Below are 27,192 nucleotides of genomic sequence, written 5' to 3' on the forward strand. Positions count from 1 at the left end.
CGAAGATCAAGGGCATTGTTAGGGCTTTAGGGGCCGAAATGATGCCCTGAGAACTGATTTAACTTGAAAGTCCTTTTTGCAGTGAAAGATTTTTCTGGGTTCATTTATCCTTGAGCTCTATTAAATTCTCAAAGCCCGTAGCACAGAATTTCCCATATGTCTCTAGCCCCACTGGGAAATAAACAGAGAATTTTCATTTTCTTTTTGCAAATAACATTCTCTAGGGTTGATTTTAATCTTATCCTTATTCCTAGGAAAGCTCAGAATTTTTAAATTAACACCTGGCCCTTTCCCTGTAAAAGGGGTCTGAGGCCACAAACCAACTTCCTCTCATGGCTGAGGTTACAGAAAGCTGAGAGAAGCCTCTGCTTCCTGGGTTGCTCATTAAGTTATTTGTTAACCAAGAAGAAGGACCAGTTCAGATCCACATTTTGCGATTAGCCCAGAGACATACTCCTGAGTCTTCTGAATCTGAGGAGCACATGCTAATTTAAAGAGCAGATAGTTTACAGACTAGACTGTTACCAGAGGTACCTGTTTCCCTTGTGGGGTCCATCCCCTCGGTTTCTGTTGAACCCTGAACATCAAACGAGGCCGTCCTTCTGTTGTTTTGAAAGCTCATTATTTGTTCCTTCCCTGTTACAGGTACCTCAGTGTGGCAGGCAGAATGACGGCTCCCCAAAGATGTGCATGTCTCACCCCTGGAACAGTGGGTGTGTTATATTATGTAACAAGAGGGAATTGAGGTTCCAAGTGGAATTAAGGTTGCTACTCAGCTGACCTTAAGACAGGGAGATTAGCCAGGATTTTCCAGGGAGGCCCCATGTAGCACCAGTGCCCTGAATAATGTGGAAGGAGGAACAAGATTCAGAGTCACAGAGACGCAGCTTGAGAAAAAACTTGACAACCATTGGCTTTGAATATAGAAGGGCCCATGAGCCAATAAATCCTGGTGGCCTCTAGAAGCTGAAAAAAGCAAGAAAATAGATTCTCTCCCCTCCAGCCTCCAGAAGGAACACAGCCCTGCTGACACCTTGATTTTAACCCACTTAGATCCAATTTGGACTTCTGACCTTCAAAACTGTAAGATAATACACTTGTATTGTTTTAAGCCACAAAATGTGCAGCAATTTGTTAGAACAGCAATAGAAATCTAATAAATTACATTATCCCTGGGGCTCTGGATGAAAGCTGCACTATCTGGTTACAAGATGCAGGCGAGAGACTGATACACAGTCACAGAGAAAGAACTGGAAATCGGGCCACAGGAAGCCCAGGCCCGGAACTCCTCATCTCTGCCAGACCTCACCTGCTTCCAAGGGACACATGGGAGTCTGGAGTGAATGGCAGAGTCAGAACTACATTTTGCATCTTCCTGCTAAAAGCAAAAGTTGTTGGGGAGAAATTCTGTTGTCCTGGTCCACCCCAGCCCCTGCTGAATACGTGGGTTTGCCGGTGGTGTCACTGTGGTTGTCAGCTCCCTGGGGCCAAGGTCCCTCTGATGAGGTCCAAGGAAGCACCTGCATTCCTCCCAGCTCTACCTTCTAAGTACAACAGAGCTGGTGGGTTGGTCAGGGCTTGTTCGGTTCAGGCTTGCTAGGCTGCTCTGATGCTCAAGCTGCTTCTCTGTTTTTCCTAACCCAAAACGCTTTTCCCAAGCTTACCACCCCAGTTCCTTCTGCAGCCATGTCTTAAGGAAGCTCGGAGGAATACCCGCTGTGCAAGCGTACCTATGACTCCTAGCCAGTTTAGAGCTCAAGTCAGAGCAAAACCCATTGCCACGTCAGAAGAAGGAGGATTGGTCTCTATTTCCTTCATTCTCAGCCATTATTCAAGACACCTGCAACTCCCTAGATCTAAACCCAGCACTATGGTTTCCCTTAAGCTACCCTTCCAGGGAGCTCTCTAGCACTACCACACGGACTCTAGATGACAACGAAGCCACAGTGCCCCCTAGTGGCCAGTGGGCAGAAACAGCAAAAATGTGCTCACTGGCCAGGACAGGAGGGGGGTTTTGCATTGTCATGGAGTGCAGGGGATACGGGTATTATGATTTGCTGGTGTTAGAGAATCAATAAATAGTATGACTGTCTTATTATGGCCTAAGATGGAACCACCTGAGAGTTAGACATTGGAGTCAGATAGGTAGCAATGATAATGTCAGTTTTAATGACATTAGATAATAGGGCTGATGTGAAACCTAAAAGGCTGGCTAACACTATCCTAATCAGAACTTAACTCATTTTCTCTCCCCTCCAAAATACAGGCTGACCTTGTACGTGTAAGAAAATTCTCCACCAATTTTTAGTGCGTGTTGAGAAAACACCAAAGCATCTAGGTAGCCAGGAAGAAGGCAAGAGGATGAAGAGAGACTTGAGTAAGACACAGAGATTAAATAATTTATTTCCCTTCCCACAGAGAAGACTGGCAAGGAATAAGAAGATTAGAACAGGAGGATTACTTTAGGGAACGCCCCCAAAATGGGGAATGTCAAACGAAGTGTTGTCCTAGGAGACTGGGTTTAAGGGATGAAGGAGAGACCCATGTCAGTTATTCTCCCCAGTGCCAGCCATGGCCCCTTGGGTACACTCACAGAGAAACAGCACTCACGTGTCCTGTCAGTGCAGCAATTAAACAAATTCCAAGTCCGTCTGTGCTCTCTGACCAAGTCTACATAGTCACTCCCTATTTCATTTCCCATCCTGCTCCCTGGTTCAATGGAACATAGGAGGTTACGCAATAAAAGTAAAAATAAAAAATTTTTAACTCCAATATTAAAATGAGAAAAATATATAGATGTCTCAACTTGATTATAAATAAACTTGAAATTAAAAAAAAAAATTCTTTGGTTGAAATTAAAGTTTAAGTGTAGCATCTCTGCCATTTAAGTTACATAGCAAAGAAATCTCAGTCTAGGAATCTAACATTAATTAGTTTTAAACTAAAATTTCAAATAAAATTCTTTTGACCTTAATCCCAGCAATTACAGATGAGAGCACTCAACTCAACCCTTCTTAGTTATCTAAATAGTTGGGTAAAAAGCATAAAGAAAACAACATCAAAAGCTTTAATTAATGTCCTAAAAATATAGTGAGGGACTCTTGGCTGGAATCTTGGAGAGGTGAGCATCTAAGGAGGGGAGCACAGGGGCCCCTTTGCCCATAGGAACGTTTGCCTGCCCTGACTCAGTGCTCATGAAACTGACTCACAGGCCAAGGGGACAAAAGTCAAAGACCAGAATGTACCAAATGTGGGACATTGACAAACTCCATGTAAAGATGAGCTAAAAAGTAAATCTATTCTCTAGGTGATCCAGGACCTCTCAAGCCTTGAGTCAGGTAGCACCAAACTGTTTACACCCCCATGCACTTGGCAGAAGCAGACAAAATTCTCTCTGGAGGATGATCTGTCCAACCTAGACCAAAATAATTTCTACAAATCTAGTGTCTGGCACAAAGTCAAAGATAACCAGGTTCTCAGGAAAAATGCAAACACCATAAAAACACAAACATCATGACTGAGAAGCAGCACAGAAAGAAAATCAACAAAAACAGACCCTCAAGATCTCAGATGTGAAAATGATCAGACTCGACAACAACTCTGTCTCCTATGTTTAAAGAGGTAAAAGATACTCTTAGAAAATGTTATGAGAGAACTAGTGACATAGGAGATCGGAAAAAGAACCAAATAAAAATTCTGGCATGGTGGATGATGAGCTGGTGGAGAGCTGTGCTCATCAATGACGAGGTTTTATCAGACAAATGAGTTGGAAGGAGACGTGGGCAGAGGCGTTGAGGGAATGTGCGTTGGGTGAATGGATGTCTATTCTGACTGCAGTCTCGGTTGAGTCAGGAGAAAAGTGACACCAGCAGAGGCTGAGGGGCAGTGACCATGCCTCCGGGAGGATCTCAGTAAGCTGCTTTCCAAACAGTTCCAACCAGTGCCTCAGAACGACTTCTAGAATTATCTGAGAGAATCCAGGCAGAAGTTAAGAGGATACGTACCTCCATACAAAGAATGTATTCTCAGAGCGGGCAATTGGATTAAGGGAAATTGATCATCTTAGACATTCTTGCTAAGAAAATTTTAAAGCACTAAGAAACTATTTTAATGGACTAAGACAGACAGCTGGACATGTTCCCAACAACCTCTGAACGGGCTGGCTCAAGCCTGTGTATAGCGTTGAACTGTGTTGGTTACATCGAAGAGTTAGACCACTCTGGAGTAAGAAATCGTTTCGAGCTATGATTGGAGACTGGTGGCCTGGATATCTATTTGGGTGTATTTCTTTGAAGTTGGAAAAGGGGTGAATAAAATAACTGAAATGATTGTCACCATCAACAACATCATTATTATCAACACATTTCCATAAAAACAGGGGGAAAAATGCTTTCCAAACACACATTCTCTGTAGAGACTTTGATGCAGAAAACCTCCTAAGTAAAAGCAGAGAAGCCAGAGATGAAGGATATCAACTTGAATCATTAAGTTGGTAAAAAAAAAAAAAAAAAAACTGTAGCGGGACAGCCACGGCTGCTATGCTCATAGCATCACCATCTGTATCATTAAAGCTTGCTGTATGTGATTTGTGACTGAGTATTCTCATAGGAAAACAGCCATCACTGGTCCCCAAGGGCTGAGTCTGTGACAAGTACTTTCAGTTTGGGATTCTTGAGTTGCCACCACGAAGTGCTTCTAATTCCTGAGTCATGATTATTTTCAAACAACAATGTCAGCCCTCGTGTTTCAAGAAATCATATGTGTCCTCCCTGTGGATGTGTCATAGATGGTCTCTGCAACCCACTTCTTCTCCTTGCGTGATGAGGAGTAAGGGGTGGCCTCTGTCTCGAGCTGCCGTGAGCTCCAGAGAGAGGGAGGATCATGAGGTTTGTGCACAGGAAGGAGGGGTGTCTGCAAAGCTGTGGCTAAGCTGCTGGCACACAAATACACAGCCGAGTCCCCGAGCTCTGCAGACTGGATCTTGAGAGTGGAGTTTGCTCCGCTGGGCCTCTCTGCAGAAAATCGATTCTTAGGCGACTGTAAAACATTTATTCCTGCCGTTTCCTCAAAGAGAATCAGTAGCTCCAGGTCCTGTTCCAAGGTCTGCCGGTACCAGTAAAGGAAACTGTGGCCAGAAATAGGATCACACCACAAAGCCACAGCCTGTCTTTCCTCTGTGATCTTATGTCTGGGGGACTGGGCGACTCCACCTTCTGTGAGTTCTGTTGTCGGGGGAACACAGAATTTGAAAATGGGAGAAGGAGGTAGTTGAAATAATCACTGGAAAGATAAAATGCAGAGAGCTTGGTGTTCTCAGGACTCACCTGCCCCCAAGAGACAGAGGGTCGCCCAGCAGAGGAGCCTGGTGCCCATGGCAGAGTCAGGGCAGCGATGGGAGGTCCAGCAGCTCAGGGTCCTTGTGAGCAGGAGCAGAGGAGGACGGGTGGACCGTGTCCTCATTGGCAGTTCCCATGGTGACGTCACTGTCTCTGCAGATGCCCACAGTCTTAGAAACCAGATGTTATTAACTGAAACGTACCTAGAAGTTTGTTGAACATATTCATCAACTGAGTGTGAGTTCACCCAAGTGTCCTCACGCATCGCTCCAGGGCCTGAGCGATTGGATCTCCCATCTCCAACTTCTAGCTCTCTGCTGGATGTTTCTACTTAGATGTGTCAAAGGCAACGCAACTTTGAGATATCGGCTAACGACCCCTTTGTGTTACCTGTAATCACCCTTCTCTCTGGAAACATCTCTTTCACCAGGTTCTCTAGTCTCCTGCTCGCATGAACTTAGACAAGGTGAAAGCTGGGGAACTGCCACAGATTTAACCTAGAAGCACACTGACCTGACTGACACACTTCAAGGTAAGGGGATAAAATGATGCCCTGAGTGTAGATTTGAGTTGGAAGCTTTTGTTCCGTCTGAAGGTCAAAGACAAGTTTCTTCTTTGCATTCATTAATCTTCATGATTCATTGTGATGACCAAAGCTGGTACTTCAAGGTCATCAGTGTAACATCTTATATCTTACCTAAGAAGGAGAGAAGGTGGAGAACTTCCTTATCCCTGAAAATAATGGGATGGATGTAGTGATAATAAATACAGAATTGAACAGATCTTCCAGAATCTTAAAAAAAAAACAAAACAAATAAACAAAACCCAAAACAAAGGAACCCCTTAAATCTCTAGCATAACTTATAATTGAATTTCAGTGGTTAGTATCTGGCTTTTTTTTCTTCAAGTATAGTTGGTTTACAATGTGGTGTTAATTTCCGGTGCACAGCATAGTGATTCAGCTATATACATATATTCCTTTCCATATTCTTGTTCATTATAGGCTATTATAAGATATTGAATTTAGTTCCCTGTGCTATACAGTAGGACCTTGTTGCCTTGTTGTTTGAGACTCTTTTTCTTTTTTTTTTTAACAGTGCAACATTAGTTATGAAACACTTCCTTTCATTGTCTGAGTGATGACGTAGAAAGAGCTGGAGGATTGGAGAAGGCCCTGAGAGTTGGTATAAACAACAAAACAAGGAAATGTGTGTCAGGGAGGTGGAAATAGCATAGTCAGGTTCTCAGAGATATTCTGCTGAGTCTCCAAAACCAAGGGCTTACATGCCAAGGCTATCAACTTCAGACCCCTAGATGGAGAGTTCCAGAACCATGTTTCCCCTGTAAATTCTCTATTACTGATCATTTAATCATTCCATGATGGGACGTTTCTTCACACTGAGGTGTCACTGCTTGTCCCATCCGTGTGACCGGGGTTCAGCATTCTGAGTGACAGCAGCATTCAGGGTGGGTGGCCACTGTGTGGCTGGAGACAGAGCCTATTGGGCTACATACAAAATGCTAGAAATTGAGGAGTGAGTGCCAATTCCAGGGAAGAAATTCGCCTGGTGTTCCCAGACCTCACCTGCTTCCTGGGCAGCACAACTGAACAAATCCAAGACAAAAATCCTAGTGAGGCAGGGATGGGGCTCCTTAAGCTCAAGGGAGGAAAGGCGGGAATTCTGGGAGATCTGATTCTCGTTAAGGATATTTGCAGTGTTACCACCAGCAGTTTGAGACCAGCCTAGACAAGGTCTGGAATTATCTACTCCCCCACCTCCTTACATTTCCCCGACATCATCCTATACAGCATCTAGGACACACAACCGGGGTGGGGTAGATTTGGGGTACACATGGGTATCTGACGTTTCCCTGACGGTCTCCCAAGCCAGCTGGTTTCCATTTCGTGGGTCCCTGAGACTTTGGCTGGCTCCTGGCTCTTCTCTGTCCACATCCCGTGCAGGGTCAGAAGATTATCCACATGGTGATTTGCTCCACTTTCACAGTTCAAGTTTCACTGCCAAACAGAAGCCCCCTGCATCAATCAAGGGAGAAGCGTCTCCCTTTAACTCCTCACATGCGCCTGGCCACTCACATCTGCAAACCAGATGCTGGATGCTGGGGTGAAGCCACACCTTCTCTGCCTCAACTCTGCAGGCAGCAGCAAGCCTTGTTGCAGAAGCGCCTGATTCTCATTGTGCTAATTAACACACACTGTCCAACTACACCTTGGCATACATGCTCTGTCTCCTCCATTTACCTTCAGCCAGCATCGCCAAGCTTGTGAACTTCTGACTGCCCTTCAGAACACTCAGCCTCTCTTGACAGATTGGTTATGTGGTTATGTGCAGCTGTTAAATAAAGACAGTGGAAGGAACCTAAGTAATTGGAGTATTTCGTTAATTTATCCAGAAGTGCTGTCTGCCCGAGAATATCCTGCAAAATGTTTTCTGATAGAGCTGCAATGCTCTTCTGTACTGTAAGAATTCTCCCTAGTCTGTCTCTTTACTCAAATTTCAGACTGTCACTCTTTTGAACATTTTCCAGGCTGGTAAGTTTGAAGCCATAACTTATTGTTTCAGTTTGCAAGAGTTTGAGTCTAAGTAAGGTTAGAATGTATTCACATGTTCAGTGATAATTCATGAGGACTCTTCTGTGAATGACCTAGATTAGGTACTACCATTTTTACTGGGTTGCCTTTTTCTTATTAACTCATAAGAATTATTTATTCATTTTAGATACTAAGTCTATCAGACAAGGGCAGCTATGCTGCAGAAAATAAAACAAATTCTAAAATCCCAGTGGTTTAACTCGGTAAATCTCTATTCCCCAAGTCCAGTGTGCCAGGAACAGAGCTTCCCTCTGTGGTTGCTTACCAAATTATGACCCAGTGAACCAGGCTGCTTCCACATTTTAATTAGTCAAATGGTAATGGGTACCTTCCAAATTCCCCAAGGCATGGAAAAAAAAAAAAAAGAGTTGAAGGGCGCCCATGCAGAAAAAAGTTAATATAGCAAGCCTGCGAATGCAGTGCTTGGGACGCTATGCTTGCAAGCCTGGCTTTTGGCTGGCAGTGGGAGGTGGGCTGGAGAACAGTTGCCCACACCGACGGAAACTTCCCCTGAGAAGAGGGTCTCACTGTGCCTAGACCATTGGTGCAATCAGCATAGTTAACGCTGAACACTAGTTTCCCTTCTGGTGGGTGCCGGTGGGATCAGCTCCCAATAAAAACTGGCCCCTAAGGGGCTCCCTTGGCAGAAGCATCACACTCATGCTGCTGCATAAATTTCATTGCTGAGGGAAATGTGAGCACTTTGGGAGCCCTCCCAGGAGGAGGAGAGCATGAGGAAGCCTGTATACAGATTCTTCCAGACTCGACCTGTGTCTTTGTTCTTTATGACCTGCCGCTGAATGTTTACTCTGTCACTAAGAAATCTGCGCCATGACTATACCCATAAGCCATATCCTGTGAGTCCTTTAAGCGAATCTCGAAACATGGGAGTATACCTGGGGGCCCCCACACAGCGCCACAGGGCATCTCAAAGGGCAAGGCTTGGAACTGGCGTCCGTAATTTTCACCCACATACCACTGCTAAGAACCTGGTCATAGGCTCCCAACTCTCCAACCACGAGCGAGGCTGGGACTCATGGAGGAGCCGCGGGGATTTGATGCCCATGAACAGCCTCTGTCACTCTGATTCTTTATCATTTGTTTGCCATCCTCATGTCTTTTCCCAGGCTGCACCTTACTTTTCCATTTTTTTGTGGTGTGTTCTGACGTACAAGACTTTAATGAATGCAATTGATATTATGAATACTTGTCTTTGTAGTCTGTGTTCTTTTGAGTTGCCACTAAAAGAAAATCCTTCCTCAAATGAATGCCTAAAAATATGTTTTCTTAATTTCTTCCGGTAAATTTTTAGTTTTGCTCTTCACAGTTAAGTATGCCTGGGGAGGGATAAATTAGGGGTTTAGAATTAACAGATACACACTACTGTATATAAAACAGGTAAACAACAAGGACCTACTGTATGGCACAGGAACTATATTGAATATCTTGTAATAACCTATAATGGAAGAGAATCTGAAAAAGAATATATATATATATATATATATATATATACGGAATCACTTTGCTCTACATCTAAAACTAGTGCAACATTCTAAATCAACTATAAAAAAAAGATAAAGTATACCTGAAATATATTTTCATGTAAAGAATGGAGAAGAGAACTAGAAACAGGGGGAGAGGTATATGTTCAGTGCAGAAGAAACAGCCTACAAGAAAGATCCTAGCGGGGCAGAGAACATGGCACAGAGGAGCAAATAACTAAATGTAGATGCGTGTGGCTGGAGCAGGGAAAGCCAGGGAAACTGGTACAAGATGAGGGTGAAGGGAGAGACAGAGGCAAACATTATAGGACCCGGAAGGGCTATTGCCCCTTAGAAGAAATATTGCCCTAAAGAAGAAAGGCAGCCAGGAGCAGAGACCATGTGAGTGAAGGTTTGAAGACCAGGTAAGTTGCAGGTTCGTAGAAGGTGGGGTAAGCAGCAGATGAAGAGCTTACGGAAGCCCACCTGGGAGAGAAGGATGTGGGGGCTTTGGGGTCATCCAGGGGGTCTTCACATATCTCAACCAAAGATGCATTTTCCTTTCTGCAGGCAGAGACCTCAGAAGAGAGAACCAGCCAGCTGAGGTGTCAGGGTGACCTGCAGTCAGGCTGAGACTGGCGTAGGGTGGACTTAAGCACAGAGGGTCACGTTTTCCAATGTTGTCCAGCCCCTGTGTTGGCAAGAGCTCTGGGACTGTGATGGAGATAGAAGCTTCCTGGGGTCTGGGCCAAGCCTCCTGAGTGCGGCCAACCCTCAGTCTTTCTAACTACCCTTTATGTGCAGAGAGGAAGCAGCCGTGCAGCGCTGTGGAGTTACTGCTGGCACAGAGGTACGCAGATGTCCGGGAGGGGACAACAGACTCCAGGGTCAGGGGGAAATCCCCTATATTTGATCTCGAGACACTGTACCCATCAGGGATTTCTCCTTTGTCAGTTTTGTTAACATCATACGTGTAATAGATCAGCTTCAGCCCATGTCCCAGGTCTTGTCGATACCAGTACATATAGTCGTGGTTATCAGTCTGGTGACATTGCAGAGTCAGTGTCTCTCCTATCACTGCGATCTTGTATCTTGGGCTCTGGGTGATCCCAGCCTCCACCTGCCCTGTAATAGGAAGGTACAGAACCTGAAGCTGTCGTCCCAGAAGGAAGGCTTGCACTGAGGTCTTGGGAATCCCAGGGGAGGAAGCCCACCGTACTCACCTGTCCACAGGAGACAAGAAGCCGCACAGAAAAAGAGCCTGGTGACCATTTCAGGTCCAGGGCAGAATGTCATGCCTTCCAGTTCTTTTGGGGGGGAAATAGAACTTGGGTTCTCATTAACTCAGTGATGTCACTGTCCTTGGCACACGTTTGAGCTGCAGAGCTTAGACGCCACGCCCTTTCCCCACAGCAATGAGTCAATAATGTATATAAAGTTGAACGGCTCAGAACAGAAAGAATTTGTAAATCTGCTTTAAAAAAGAAATCTTGTAAGTCTATATGCTTCTCCCCTGCTTGTTAGTAAGGAAATGTGTTCCTCTATGCATAGTGATACAATTCCTTATTTATATACTGTGAAAGTTTTCATAATATTTCCGTAGACTAAGAAATATTTTCATGGCAGTCCTGACCCTTTTGTGATCTCTCAAAATTTCACCAGTTTTTTTTTCTTTGCCTAAACTCTGAATAACTGCATGTCAGCCTACAGTGATCTTTTCATTTAAAAGGAACTACCTGATGTTCAGAAAGTTTTCAGCTCAAGGTCAAAGTCACTGGAATTTAAAGAATTGTTTACCTTGATGGGAGCCCCACCATCTGTGTTCAGGTCCTTAGATCCTCCGGGGTAAGTTTTCTCTTGTGTCAGACGAGGCCTCAGAGGACTGGACCCCTTAAGGACTGTGGCTGTGTTTTCTGTGAAAGAGAAAGGAGGCTCGTTAGCAAGGTGGATGAGACATTTACCCAGAGGCACACATGCCTGGTGCCTGTGGGGTCACAGGGAAATGTTCTGTCTCCATTTGGAAGGTCTTGCACCCACGAAATGGGAGAAACTTGACTGAATCATAAATTCGCTATAATGCAGAACTTACAGCTAGCCAATATCAGAGCCTATTGTTACTTCATACCTAGGTCATGTATGTGTGTGTGGCTCTCCTATTCCTGTGACTACGTATCTCAGTGTAATCTTGCTGGGTAATTCCTAGAATCACACAGAAGTGAGCAAGGACATGGAACCCGAAATCAGAGACAAGGAGGAGGCTGATGTAGCACCTTCCCATGTGGTTGGGGCCTGGCAAACCCCGCAAGGGCTTTCCCATCTATGCCCAACACTCACTTGGTCCCAGGGACCAAGCGCCACACAGCAAAGCAGCCTACTGCCTGTGGCTGGGTCAGGGCCAAAAAAAGGGAGTTTTGCAGCAAGGATTCACATTGCTTAGGGTAGGGTGCATGGAATCCCAGAGAGCTGAGAATTGTTCTCATGATAAGGTATGATCTAGCCATAATATTAGTATTCTCAACAACTCCCTAATTTTTTAGGGAGATAAGCTTTTACCAAGAATAACTCCTTTTTATTTTTAAATTAATTATTAAGTCACAAATTTGTGTTGCTGAAAACGTACACCTCATCTAGAAGCTTTGTCTGCTTTTTGAGTTTTTGTTTGTTTTTGGCACTGGTGTTTCTAAGCACCTGGAACAGTGCCCGCACACAGTAAGTAGTGAACAGTGGAATGGCCATGAAGTCAGTGGACAGTAAGTTCAAGCCTTCTCACATAGGACATTTCCAAGACTATAAAAGTTTTTTCTAATGCTCTTTTCAAAGAGTACTGTGGCATTTTATAAGGTTTAGGCTCCACAAAACCTGAATCTACTCTGTATTTAACAAGGGTTTATTGAATGACTGAAGGAAAAAATGATTATATGAGTCAAGACCAACTCAACTTCTATAAACAACTCTATTCATTGCAAGTAGGTTCAGAGCTTTAAGGGAGCAGAGACCGTGTGAGTCTCTTGAGAATCAAAATAAATTGGGAAAGACTCATTCATATATGTTGTTATAAGGCTTTTTGAATGACTGAACGGCAGTATGAAGAAAAGAAAAATAGCGGTCTCTTCCAAAGAGAAGGGTGTTCTGATGGTCATGTCAGAGAGCAGGGAGAATGAAACAGGGAAGGAGAAAACCAGGATAAAGTCACCATACTGAGATTGTGCTGGGGCAACTGGAGAGGGATTCCACTGGGACCTCCCAAGAGGCACAGGGTATGGCTCCCTGAACCATCCCTGCGTGCAGGCATTGGCGCCTTCGTCCCCTGGCTCCTGTCCCGCCAGGAGCACTAGCACCTTGTAGCTCTGGCTGCCCTGTGTACAGGCCAAGAGGACTCCTGTGACAGCACAGAAGACCCTGGAGCAGAAGGCAGAGGGATCCCCAGCATGCACGTGGAGGGGGGCTGTCAGCATGGGGTGAATGGGCGCAGACCACGTGAGGATGTGACTGAAGGCACCAGAGGCTCCATGATGGCCGCCCTTCAAGTGAACCTGTCCCTTCTACCGAATCTTTTGTGTGATTCCTCTTTGCTCTGAAGCTGCAGATTTCCGGAAGCGCCGCCCCTTCTTACCTATCAGACTTAATATCACACAGAAAGGGCTGCCATGGCTCCCATGTTCATTTTCCTGTAAGTGGCAATTCTTTGTAGTTAGTTTCATGTCATAAATTATCAGGCGACTGTATTTGCATTGTAGATGACTCTGTGTCTGGAACACAAGTGAGTCAGGCAAAAGTTATCCCTGCCTGCCTTTGATCCCAGAATTGCATGTAGTAAATAATCGTGCTAGACCAGAGATCCATCAGAGAGTTAACAGGGAGCTAGGGTTTCTAAGCCTGTACTTTGTATTAGGCTATTTGTTTCATTTTCTTGCATAAAATCTCCACCAGACACGTATTATTCGTCTCGGTTTACAAATGGGAAAACTCAGCCAAATATTTCTCAAGTCACCAGTTCAAGACAGGTCAGAAAAGTCCATGGCAGAAGAGACCAAGGTCCCCAAGCCGGGACTCTTTCCTCTTCAGCACATAGATTTCCAGGTGAAAAATGTTGTGACGATCATTTGTGTCAGAGGCAGTGTTTCTGAAAGGGACTTGTAGGTCAATGTTCCCTTTCTGAAGATGTCCGTCTACCAGAACGCAGATGAGCGGAGTGACATAAAGCGTAGGTGGGTTTGAGTCCCAGTTCTGATCGTTGTTAGCTGTGCCTGCTTTAGCAAATTATCTAAACTCTCTAACAATCATGTTTTTTTCACCTGCACTGTGGATAAGTTGCTCTATCTCGAGCGGTTCTTAAGAAAACTAATTGAAATAATATACTTAAGCAGATGGCACAGAGGAAATGAGCAATAAAGGAATTTTCTTAGAACTTCACCTAAAAGGAGTGAATTAAAATTGTCCGTGTTCACTAAAAGCCCGTGCCTGCCGCCTGTAAATGGCTACACTGTGCATTTAACAGCTGTGACTCTCAACTGTTTTCCGCAGTTACTGACCTGGGCAGAAGTAGCCATTTCAGATTTTCCGATCAAAGGTGAGAGCCAGCTGCAGCCTTTGGAGACCCTTCCTCCTCCAGACCCACCAATGGTTTAGAAGCATTAATTCTCTGTATTACTCCCATTCTGCTTGAAATTCACAGAGGGCTTCTCTTTCCATGGCTGAATCCTCTGAGAGACTGGAAGCCCGCCTGGTCACTAGCTCCTGTTATTAGGGGCTATCATGGCCCCACTCTGTGTAGAACAAGGACAGGAGAATCACATTCTCTGGCTTGACGTCACATGTCCTAGAAGATGTGTGATGTGTGCGCCATCTTATTGACCAATGTCCAGGAAACACCATGGAATTGCAGGAGAATGTTGATTTCGGAAGCATGAGGATGTAGGTGGGGTCCTGCCTCTCATACTTTAAATATCAAATATTTGGAAAGTTCATGGGCTACAGTGTCCTGTCTATACTATGGTATACTGAGAACTTTCTCATCTATCGAGTGGACATACTCGTCTGTCTTTCATTAGGACACATAATGTAAACCTTCACTCCAGCACAGAGGAGGAGCTCTGGCTGTTTGCTGGGAACTGTGGGGCTACTCAGTGAATCTGGGGCCCAATGTTCAGGAGTGCTCTGGCTTGAGCTCAGCAGGGCAGAGAGAGTGTTAGAAAAGAATTAGAAGCATCTCTGGAACTTGGCTAAGGGCCCCCCTCCCTCTCCCTGTCACATTTGCAGCTGGACCAGGAAGGTCTGAGTACAGAAAGCCAGTATCCCTGCAGGGCTGTCCCAGGCTGCTGGCACAGAGGTCCCAAGCTGGGTCTCCCAGCTCCAAGGAGCTCAGAACTACCGTCAGTGAATTGTTGAGCTGAGAAGCGATCAGAGATGTTTTCCTTTGTCTCCCTCTCTGCCTTTTCCTAATACTCAGTGAGGAGCTGGGGGCCCTGGCCCAGAGCCTGCAGGTTCCAGCACACACTGTTGTGTCCAGAGGCGGGGCAGCGTTTCAGAACAGCCCTGCCCACTGCCTTTGACTAAGTGTCTCGCACTGAATGATTCCAAGATCTACTGAACCTGTAGAGGAAGGAGGCAGCAGCTGGAGACCTAGCACAGGAAGGGGTCTGATACCCGAGACACAGCCAAAATCTTGGGTTCAGGGGTTGTCCCACCTGAGCTCAGGACTCATCTGCCCCCAGGAGACCGAGGGCCACACATCGGGGAAGCCAAGCCCTGGGCAGACTCAGGCAGGACCAGACTGGGCTTCTCTGTACTCGGGGCTCTGGTCTCCAGGGCGAGAGATGTTTGTTTGATCCTCCCCTTTCTCTGATTAGAGGGCTTACCGATGATGTCACTGCGCTGATGTCCCTGTCCTCGTGGGCTCCCCCTGGGCAGGCTCTGCTGATCCAGGCCTTTCCGTCTGTCCAGGCTCCCACCGAGCAGGGGAGCTGCCTGTGCTGAGCTAGGCTGGGCAGGGCTGGGCCGGTGACCATCCCCCACAGCTTCCCTGCTGCCCTCGGAACAGGTGCTCCTTGCCCTACAGCTGGGCTGCATTATCCGGGCTGCCCCACTGAAGCCTCATCACACTCTTCACCAAATGCGGCCTCCAGGGGAGGCTCCTGGCCGGGGGAGGTGCGCGGCTCCCTGCTGTAACAAGCGCGCCTGCATGTCTGTCACTGGGAGAAGATTACGGGCGACTCTTCAAATGCCAACACTAACTCTGATTCATCAGATAATCTGCCTGACACGGGGACCAAGCCAGGACAGTCTCTCCCTTAACTCTCCGCTCCTCCTTGCCCCTCCCCTCCCCAGCTGCTCACTCAGTGGATCCACAGTGCCCTCACGTGGCCGGTTGTGCAGCAGCGCTATTGACGTGGCCCAGGCGGGCCGGGTGCTGTCTAAACGAGGCGTCAGGATCCATTTGGCCAGGATAAGGCACAGCTTTTGCTGATTTGCTGTTCATCTGTCTGGGGCTCACCCTTTGCATGTGGTAGTGAGGCACGCAGGAAGCAAAGATTTTTCCAAAAGAGAATAAAAATTTGAAATCTCATCAATCTGTGTTCTAGGAAAGGGGATACCAGCCAGTCATTAGATGCCAGCTGCTCTGGGAAGGAGGTGGGGCCTTGGGCAAAGTTTTCTCTTTTAACCAGAGACTCCCTGGAGAGGCTGACAGTGGAGTTCCAAGGGCCAAAAAAATCTTCCAAGCAGCCAGAGAAAGAAACCCACCAATTCCATAAAGAGGGATCTGCCCACCTACATACCTTCTGGTTTTGAATACCCTTTTCAAATCTTTTGATCTTTTTTAAAAAATTGAATTACTTGTCATTTTAATTATTGATTTCTATGAATTCTTTATATTATGAATACACATTCTTTCTCATCTATCTAGATATCTACAATCTTCTTAGTATCTTTTGATGAACAACATTTAAAATTTTGATAAAGAAAAATTTTATTTATTGTTTTTAATTAGAACACATTTCATCCTCTTTTAGAAATCTTTGCCTCCTCCAAGGTCATGCAGAGACTTTGCTGTGTTTTCTTTCAGGCGTTTTATAGATCATTGGGAATACTGATCCATTTCATGTTAATTTTTGTTTATGGCAAAGGTCAGCCAACTTCTTCTGTAAAGTCAGTAAATAGGTTTGGCTTTGTGCGCCCCGTGGGGTTTCTGCCACAACTGTCCAACTTTGCCATTTCATACAAAAGCAGCCAGAGATAATATGCAAATGAATGCACGTGGCGATGGGCCAACAAAACTTTATTTATGGATATTGAAGTCTGAATTGCCTGTAATTATCATCGGGCACCAAATATTATTCTTTGTATTATTTTAACCATTTAAAAATGTAAGAACTATTATTAGTTTCTGGGCCCTATAATAACAGGCGGAAGCCGTATCTGGCCCATGGACTTTAGTTTAACCACTTGGTTTTACGGACTGAGATGAGGGTTGAGATTCATTATTTTTCCATATGGATATACATTTTCTTCCAGCACCATTGGTTGAAAAGACTGTTTTGCCTTTCTCTGTGCTACTTTTAGTGTTTAATCTAGGGATTATGGTATGCATCTGTAATTTATAGTTTATCTGCAAAAATGTTCTGTTAACTGTAGGTTTTCCATAAATGCCTTTTATAAAGAAATTTAGACTACCAGATGTCAAGAGTGATTATAAAGCTATAGTAAGTAAGTTAATAAATGAATATAGTAAATAAGTAAATAATGTTATTTGTGCAAGAACTAACAAAACAGACCAATGTGACGGATTAGAGAGCCAAGGAAACAGACCCATGCATGTGCAAGGACTGGTTTATGACAAAAATGATATTTTGAAGTGGTGAGAAAAGTATTCTTCAACAAGTAACACTGGGTCAATGGAATAACCATATGGAAAACCACAAGTTGACCTCTTCCTCATGTCATATATAGAAAATTAATTCCAGTTGGATTACGGATCTTAATGTAAAAGTTTCAAATAAAAAGAATTGAGAAAATAATGTATGAAAACATGGTCATTTTGAAACAGGCAAAGATTTCCTAAACCAGACCCCGGAATACAAAAAGCAAACCAAACAGGGGCGAAAGTTGGAATGATTTTGGATTAAGAATTTCTGCTTATCAAAAGATAACCATTAAGAGAGTGAAAAAGTAACCCACAGAGTGTGTGTATATGTTCATTGTGTGGGTGTGTGTGCCAGCTGAAAGTCTCACATACCTCTGGTGGGAGTGTAAATAGGAAACCTCAAAGAATCCGAAATGGTTGACATAAGTCTTATTCTGGTCTTTTTTCAATCACTCCCCTTTAACACCCTCTCAAGTGGGGTTATACTTTATGAAAACCAAGCTGAGTGTCTATTTAGAAAACAGACTAGAGAAGAAGGGAATTAAACACAGAATGACTGCAGGACTGTCAGGAAATAAAAAAGCAATATATGGACGTATGCTAACGTGCCTTAGTGTGGGTGACAGTTCCTCCCCGATCACTGATTTCAGTGACGATTGTTGCTAAGGATTCTAATTTATTTATTTTTAAGGCTGGTGGCGACAGATGGTCCTAACAGCGTTCCGTATTGGCTGGCTGCCCTCTGGGTGTGGCATGGTCTGAGTTAGTGACACTCAGTATGAGGAGTTTACTATAAATATGCTGAAACTATATAGTTTTGCTAGAGGATATTTCACTATACCTGAGACTAAGGTCTGATATTCAATCCCAGTTTTAGAATCTTGAACTGTATAAAGGAATCTCAGAAACCTTGAAACAAAAATTAGTACAACCCAGATTATTTTCTGACCTGCAACTACCAGAACGCTGAAGTCCCAAACCCACCCATTCCTCCTAATGAGGGGAGAAGGGGTAACTCCTTTATTTGGCGGTTCCTGGGATCTGTGAGGAGAGTTGAGCACATGGGGGTTTGTGAACAGGAAGGAGGTGGCTGTGTCCCACTGTGACAAGGCTGCAGGCGCAGAGGTACTCAGCCGAGTCCCCCGGCTCCACTCGCTGGATCTTTAGGGTGGAGGACAAGCCCTGAGGCCTCTCAGCAGAGAACCGAGCATCAGGCATCCCTGATTTGTCTAATGCATCATCGTCCTGAAAATAAGTCAGAATCTCCAGGCCCTGCCCCAGCATCTGTCGGTACCAATAAAGGCGATTGTGATCAGAAACTGGATCACACCTGAGAGTGACATTCTGGCCCCTCCCTGTGACCCTGTGCCTGGGGGACTGGGAGACTCCAGCTTTTGTGTGACCTGTGGAGACAGAAGTTGGGAACAGTAAGGGTGAGCATAATTGAAATAATCTCTCTCTCACACATACACACACACACACACACACACAGGAGCTGTTGGTTTGCTGAGGACTCACCTACCCCCAGGAGACAGAGGGTCGCCCAGTAGAGGAGCCTGGTGCCCATGGCAGGGTCAGGGCAGCGATGGGAGGTCCAGCAGCTCAGGGTCCTTGTGAGCATGAGCAGAGGAGGAGGGGCGGACCGTGTCTTCATTGGCAGTTCCCATGGTGACGTCACTGAGCCTCAGGATTACCTGATAGTCATTAACTAATTAATTAAGTGTATCTAAGATGCCTGTCACCCTGAGATGCACCATTCTGTTATGTACCATTAAGAAAAGAAAAAAAAGATTATTGTCCCTCACAATCAGAAACATTAAAAGGTGAAAAATTATGGCACGTGGTATTAATGAAGAATGGTAACTCAGAAGTGGATTTAAATATGCACTGATTCTCTTAGGTTCCTTGCTGTCACCCCTCAGTGCCCCAGGCTTCTGTGGCCCGGATCCCACACTCCCAACCTGGCCAAGCTTCTCGCCTATCTCCTTCATTGCTCATCATTAGCTGGACATTTCCACCTGGCTGCTTCAACAGTGCTTCACATTTGAAGCAGAAAATGCTGACTTTGTTAGAGCAGGCACATAGCTAGATATGAGCAGAGAAAGGGGGGCGTGGGCCAAATGGCAGGAAACCATACATCACATGAACCACAGGGGTCCTTGGACAGACAGAGAAAAGCAGAAACCTCAGGACTGATAAGAAATCACACAGTTAGGAGTGACAGGTGTCTTAGAGGCCAACAAAGAAAGGTGGGAAAAGGCAGGAATCTCCAGTGTCTGAATGTAACCTTTTGCTCACTATGCCCTCATTACAATAAAATTAGCCTTGCAGGTTAGACGTGCCATCATGCACCGATGCATGACACTTCTGATCCAGACAAAATAAGGACAAAAATCCTTCCTTCCCTTGGGAAGGTGGAGTTGGGATGGAAATCAAGGAATAGGACCCCAAGTCCTTCCCTCCCCCATGAATATTCTGCCCATTTATTTCTACACCCATTGTAACCCACTTGGCAAAGAAACTCAGCACAGACGCTCACCTGAGCCTGCCCTCTCTCATAAATCCTCACTTGGCTTTCTTAACCTCTACGTCTTGTCTCAGAATTCTTTCTGTGATGAGACATGAACCTAGTCGCTGACAACAACCTGATCAACTTCCCCTGAGCTCTCCTATTTCTGCCCTCATCTCTGCATTCCTCTGGGCCTACGCATGGTTTGGACAGGACCATTGTGGGTGGTAGATTTGGGGGGAATCACAAGGCTTTGTCCTGAAGGCAGTCTGAACTCACAGTTGAGGGAAGGGATGGAGTGGTGCCAATGGCATGTACTGGTCTAAGTGGGAATCTTCTGCTAATTCTGGAGGTTAAAAAAAAAAGATTCCTGTTATTAATTCACTGATCTCCACACAGCTTTTGTCCTCAGCTCCTGATCTCGGTGCCTCCTGTGTTTCTCAGTAACTTCTAAAATTAATAAATATCCCCAAAGCTTATCTTGAGGAGTCAGAACTGTTCTGCCCTTAATATTCTGGTGAGAGTTGCACAATCAGAATGGGGTAGGGGGTTGAACTGATCCCTGGGACTCCTAACGGGCTGCATTAGGAGTAATTCAGTTCTCACTTTCTTTCCTAGCCTTTCAAAACCTAATTGGTGCCCCCCTTCCTAAAAGGAACGCTACTCTCAACCACTTCCAAAGGAAGATACAACTCCTCCAGCCTTATGACACAGGAAAATTGATCTATTCCCGGCACCTGAGCATCTCTTGGGGGGCTGAGTGGTTCACCAGTGTACCCCGTTAAACAGTTAAACTGCGGCCCCCCAGCCTCACCACTTCTCTGTCACCAGCCGTCACAAGGAAAAGGAACAGGGCAGATGGTGACTTCACCTTGCAGAGAAATCGTCCCATCTTCCACCCCCTTTAAAAGCAAAACTGATCAGAACCAGCTTGGATTTTAGTTAACGTTTCACACGTGGGAAGCGGCCACTTAGTGGCTTCTCCCTGCCTCCTTCATTTTTACAATAGCTTCTCGCAAAGGCTCCGCCCCTAGTTTATTCATATTCGTGTCTTTGCTGCATCTTGTGATTGGAGTAATTGTGTCAAAGCTCAGCTCTTCCGGGGCCAGGCCACTGACCAGCCCCCTCTAGCACCTCTCCCTGGCCAGTATCATGATGCTTTTAGCTCCAGTGGTGAAGTAAATCCTGATTAGTTCTAGAACTCCCCTTCCTCCCAGTGACCCTGTGGCTCCCGAGTCCTCCCACACAGATGCAAACAGTTGACATTTATAACCTGGGTCCAGCATTTATCAGCTCTGAGGCCACACACGAGGCTATTAACCTACCTGTCTACCCCCGTTATGCAGTACGAAGCAGCTAACAGAAGCAAGTTAGCTTCTGTCTACCAACCTGAAAAAATGAGATCCAAAGTGTATTAAGAGAAAAAAGCATGCGAGTGGCAGTTAATGTGTACAGGTGGCCCCATTTTTGTAGGTGTCTCTGGGTAAATAGGTTTGCATGAGCACAGAGAAGAAAGTAAGAAACACACCACTGAAGGTGGGTTTGGAGGGGATATCTTTGGAGAGGTTAAATGTATTAACATCTAATGTTTTCCTTATACATTGTTGATGCTTTTTTATTGTTGTAAAACATACCTTATCACTATTTACAGTAGCCAAGGCACGGAAGCAACCCAAGTTCCCAACAATAGATGACTGGATTTAGAAGATGTGGCATATATACAATGGAATATTATTCAGCTGAGAAAAAGAATGAAATACTGCCATATGCAGCAACATGGATGGACCTAGAGAATGTTATGCTATGTGAAATAAGTCAGACAGAGAAAGACAAATATTATATATCACTTATATGTGGAATCTAAAATGAAAACAAATAAATGTGTATAAAATGGAAACAGACTCAAAAACATAAAAACAAACTAATGGCTACTAAAGGGGAGAGGGAGGGAAGGAGGGACAAATTAGGGGGATGGGATTAGCAGGTACAAACTACTATACAGAAAATTGCTAAGCAATGAGAATTTACTGGGGAAAGAAAAAGAACCAAGCTTAACCACATGAGAGCTTTCAATTCAGACCCTTGATCAGGCTGCAGAATTTGTGGTGTCTAAGTGGGCGATGTCCAGAAAGGGACTGACTATGAGACATGGTGTAAATGCCCATTTAAAAAAATAAGCCAAGGGTGGAAGGGCACTGGTGCCCGGGGCACATGGGTGGCCCCTGACACTGAGCTGGGCGAGCGGCGAGGGGGACAATGACTTCCATTTGTGCTGACTGTGGGTTAACACGGCTTCTGCCTCCGCAAGAATGGCCACCCCTCATTCTAGAAAGAGCTTTAACTAATGCCCGTATTTGAAAAGGAAGGTCGATGAGCACCCCCTGGTGCCTGCATTTCCAAACTCAATCAAAATAAGTTACATTTTTACAGGCTGGAGAAATGCTCATCTTTTACTTCTAATTCAAGGAGCAGTATAATTGCAGTGTTGGTTGGGATGTTATTCCAGTGTTATCAACCAGTCACAGCTTTCTCAAGGGGGTGAAGAGGGGTGCTGTCCCCAGGGAACATGTTCTATCTCCAGTCTTTGAAAGAAGTAGTCTATTTTTGGTCTTTGCTGCCTAAGGAGACGAAACTGCTTTCGTCTTTAAAGCATTGATGTGAATCACTCAGGCAAAATGGAGGCTTTGGTCTATCCTTGGGCCAGATTATTTCCACCCAGAAAGACTCACACCATTCTTCAAGGGCTGATACGTGGCCTCTCTCTATAAATGGAGCCTCTGCTGTCACAAAGAGCCTTTCCGAAACGGCAGAGGAGGGAGAGCTGGGAAGGCCCTGCCCAGCATCCTGCACCGCAGTCAGGCTGTGGGCTGGAGGAAGCGGGGGCTCGGGGATGAGTGACCCTCAGCTCTGGGTCTCGGCATTGTCCGGAGACCCATGGAAGGGGACATTCCTGATACAGTTCAGTGTAACAGGCCTCACGGCCTCTCATTTGTCCAAGGGGTAGCTGTGCCTTGGGAAGACCCTCCCTCACATGGTAGAGGTGCCATTTTTGTTTCCTTCTCCACCAACTCTGGGTGCTAGTTTTTGACATTCTGTTTCTGATCATTTTACCAGTGATTAGGTGTCCCGTGTTTGGGCGACTCTAAAATCCATAGGGCCTCGTGAGGGAAGGAGACTGAAGGGACAAGTCAAGGAAGCTGATGGGAAGACATCAAACTACAGAAAGCCTTGGGACCCAGCTATACAAGAATACAATACAGCTTTCGCATCAGTTCCCAGGACTCACCTGATTCTAGGAGACAAAGCGATGGAGGTTCCCTGCTGATGTGGCCAGAACTCTGCAACAGCCTAAGTGGGAACCTGATTGGTCTTCCATGATTCATTCCTCCCTGGAAGACTGTCCACTGGAGCCAAGAAATGCTGTTGTTATTGGTAGAATCAAAACATCCACAGCCCCTCCGATGTGAGGCTTCTGGTCTAGAGAGTGAGAGGGGTTTCTGTTAGTCACACAGATTCATGTAAAATGGCAACTGTGCTAAATGTTACTGAAGATTATAAGCTATGAGCCCGTATAACGAGGGGATTTGAGCTACTAATATCAAGAAGGGAAACTTCCCTAAGGAGGTGGTGGTCAAGCTGAGGTCTGCAACAAGGAGGACACAAGAGAAGAGACCTGTGTTAGCCCCAAGAACACAGCCTGGGAGGAGAAACACCTTCTTATGGGAGGAGCAGGACACACATGAGGAATGGATTGAACTGACGCCAGGGTGTTTGAAGCAGAGACGAGGGGTGGGGAAGGACAACCAGGAGTGGACATCAGATGGACAAGGGCTTAGGACTGGAATGAAAAGGGTGTGGGAGAGATGGACTCATAAAACGCTAGTGGGGAAAGGAATATGGACCCGTGGTTTCAAGGGTGTCTGTTTGTACCCAATTTCAAATATACTTTCCTGTAAGCAGCTGGGTAGGAAGAATTCCTCTGGAAGTCCAGAGCTGAGGATGCTCCAATAGCAGAGATGGAGATGGGGGCCTTGGAGGAGAAGGCTGAGCCCCCTCACATCGCGATGCTGGCCCAGCTGAGACTGGTCTGGGAGGACTCCCCGCACAAGGCAGACTTTCTTAAGGACAGGGCCTCTGAGGGTCCCCTGCTGGGGAATCCGGGGACAGTCTCCCATGGGACAGTGTCCTCCCCCGAGGGGGTCGGGGCCTCGTGAAGACAAGCCCAGCCCAGCCTTCTGTTGACCGGTCTGTGCAGAGCAAGCTGGCTGTGGGGTGGCTGTGGGGACAAGAGGACAAAGGGGTCAGGGAGACACTGTCAGACGCTAGGATGACACTTCTGGCTGTGGCAGAAAGCCACAGGCCCATCGGGGATTCCTCCTTCGTGCAGGCTGCCCTGTACAGCCCGCGCCCCGATGTCGGGTCCTGTTGATACCTACACATACACATTTAGCCCAGGACGACAATCACAGACATCTCAACGTCACTTTCTGTTGAATCCTTGTTATCTTGGGGCCTGGGGAGTTCCAGCATCTGTGACATCTGTGATCAAGGGAAGCCCAAACCGGAGATGATGCCGGAGAGGGACCCCCGACGACTTAGACGCGAGAAAAGGCTGAGATTAGGGCTTCCTCATGTGCACCATGTTCTTTTCCACGCTAGGGATTTTTCTCACAGGCTGTTCCTCCGGCACAGAGCGTACATCCATTCCCAGACCTCTACTTCATTCCTTATGTGAAAATATGTTTCAGGTATATTTATTCTCACTCGTGAAACATAAAACTTACATTTTACTAGAACAAATTAAGGAAAGTACTTCCAGGGGTTTATCTGAGAGAGAACTTGCTGAGACAAAGAAAACTATAATTTTGGTTGCATTAAATTCGTGGCCATCAAAACGCAACATAAAAAAATGGAAACGTAGGCTACAGACTGAGAAGACACAAGGCCTGGGTGTACGAGTGATGAATCAGTGTGAGATTACGTGGTCCTCAGAGTTGCCCAGGAGGAGGCCACGGTAACGATCACGGTGATGTGGGAGGTTCCCGGTGCTCTCCAGGGGGACACACGAAGATGTGGCTGGGCCTCGGTTCTTAGGGACCAGGACACAGGGACTAAAGAGGGAGCAGCTGGGCCCATGAAGGAAGTATGGACTATAAACAGAGAAGCTTACTTCACAATTCTTCTAAACCATGAGACATTGGGGAAATGATTTAACCTCCCTGAGCTCTTTTATCTGTAAAGTCAGTATAAGGATATTTGATTTGCATAAATGTCTAAATCATATAATACATGCAAAGAATCTAGCCCACGTTGAGGGCATAGTTGTTCCCCAGGACGTGGGTGATGCTGGGAGAGAGGTGGAAACATTCAGTGCACACGTGTGCTCTGAGCTCAGCAGGCCGAGAAAGTGTCTTTGAAATGACTAAAAACATCCCTTGAATGAGGGAAACATGGGTGGTGCCCGCACCCCCTCTCACTGCTCAAGCCGAGGCAGGGAGGTTTGTGCACAGAACACTCGTGACTCGGCAGGGCTGTGCCAGGCTGCTGGCGCAGAGATACAGGGCTGAGTCCGACAGCTGCAAGGAGCTCACGTTCAGCTCAGAGCGAGAGTCACCAAACTGTTGTGCTAAGAATCGATCCGGGAAGTTTCCTTTGGCTGTTTGCCTCCTTTCATAAAACTCAAAGAGCAACTGAGGGCCCTGACTCCAGGCCTGTTGGTACCAAGATATACCGAGGTGCCCAGAGATAGGGGAACATCTCAGGGTCACCATCTGTCCTGTGGTTTTGATCAGGTGTCTTGGAGTTTGGGTGACTCCAGCCTCCAAGGGGCCTGTGGGGAACACAGATATAAAAGGAGCATGATGTTTATCCCCCAGGTGAGATGGAGGATTCAGGAGTCAGCAAACTCCGCAGAGCGATAATCTCTTTGTCCACGGCACTCACCCGCTCCCAGGAGACAAAGCATCGCCCAGGGAAGGAGCGTGGGGCCCATGGTGAGCTGCTGGTGGGGCCGGAGGGCAGCTCTGTGTCTCTCGCGCTCAGGTTCTGGTCCTCCTGGATGACAGCTGAGTGCTGGCTCCGCTCCTCCTGATTGGAGAGTTCTCCTGCGATGGCCGCTCCCACTTGTCCTCACCCTGCAGGCTTCCTGAGGTCCGGGGCTCTGTGCTGCCCACAAGCCAGACTCCTCTCCCTGTTCTGCAGAGCAGGAGGCTGGCTTCAGGCAAAATCTGTCCCCATACAACTCTGCTGATGATTCTCTGAGGCAGGTGCTCCTCTGCTGCCCCCACCCCTGCCCACCCCCGACCACCTCCAGCAACCAGGAAGCCCTGTCTCACCTTCCTCACCCCACCTTCCACTTCAGAGCTCCGTGCTGGAACTCACCCACCAGCGCATCTGCTGAGGGGGAGGGTCTGTGAGTAAATTTCCTGTTCCCACTCTGCCTGTGTGTCCTCAAGTCATCTCTCTGATGCTGGGGTCAAACTAAGCTTTGTCTCTGTATTTTCTTTTCCTGGTCATCATTCCTAGCCCCTGCTCTGAGTGGCCAGTGATGCAGAGTCACCAAAATTTGGTCCATCTGATCAGGTCCCAGGGGTGCCTGGATTGTCTACGGATGCCTTTATTGGTTTACAGCACAGACCCAGCCAGCTTGGGGTTAACTGTCCCCAAGCCCATCTTCAGTGCAATGGTCTGGAGAGTTTATGTCTACCCCTCCAGGCTCACCCTGCCCTGAAAGGCTGACCTTTGTGGATTATATTAACTGGGCTGCCTCTAATGGCAGGAGACTGAAGGGAGGCAGGGTCGCCAGCTGTCCCAGTTTATAACATCTATCCCTCGGCTTCCTTCTCCCTGCTTCATCTCTTCGTAGCTACTTTTCCTTACCAATGGCCGCAGCACCTGGCAGGCAGCGTGCTCCCTAAGCTACAGCGCCCAGCTGCCCGGGGAGCCACCTTCTCTGTTCCTTTCAACCAGTGCAGATGAGAACCACCCACCTATGCTGGCCCTCGGACACTTCTCCTTCCCTTACTGGTTTCCCTAACCCCTGCCTCACCTGTGTAAACAGTCTCTTCATTGTCCCTCCTCAACCCTGCCAGGACCCTGCTGAGTAGGTACGGCATGGGAAAAATGAGCTTGGAGAGTGTATTTTGCCTTTTAAAAAAGTAACAAAGATTCTAACATTCTGCAATTAGCAGTAACAGAAGTTCTAATGTTCTGCAATTAGAAGTAAAATTTCTAACATTCTGCAATTAGCACTACTGAGAGTCAGCTGAAGCTAAGAGAAACATGCAATGTGAAAATAAATGGTGCGAGCTGGGGACGTAGAACCCGAAGAGGACCCAGGGAAGTATGACTCCACTCCTCACCTACTCCTGCCCACGGAACTCGACAGCAGGGGG

The 27,192-nt window shown here is 46.3% G+C and overlaps 2 long non-coding RNA genes across 2 annotated transcripts; both read right to left on the bottom strand.

Moving 5' to 3' along the window:
- Positions 1-10,520: 10,520 nt before the first annotated feature.
- On the bottom strand, positions 10,521-18,304 carry LOC123614663 (uncharacterized). Its single transcript, XR_012508049.1, has 3 exons — positions 15,287-18,304; positions 11,226-11,341; positions 10,521-10,553 (listed from the first exon to the last, which is right to left on the bottom strand). It is a non-coding gene; the product is annotated as an uncharacterized LOC123614663 (long non-coding RNA).
- Positions 18,305-18,554: 250 nt separating this feature from the next.
- On the bottom strand, positions 18,555-26,079 carry LOC141578111 (uncharacterized). The gene is made up of 4 exons (XR_012508022.1): positions 25,742-26,079; positions 23,085-24,074; positions 18,808-18,983; positions 18,555-18,692 (listed from the first exon to the last, which is right to left on the bottom strand). It is a non-coding gene; the product is annotated as an uncharacterized LOC141578111 (long non-coding RNA).
- Between the last annotated feature and the right edge of the window lie 1,113 nt (positions 26,080-27,192).

This window comes from Camelus bactrianus, chromosome 7 (assembly GCF_048773025.1).
Source record: "Camelus bactrianus isolate YW-2024 breed Bactrian camel chromosome 7, ASM4877302v1, whole genome shotgun sequence".
Taxonomy (NCBI): domain Eukaryota; kingdom Metazoa; phylum Chordata; class Mammalia; order Artiodactyla; family Camelidae; genus Camelus; species Camelus bactrianus.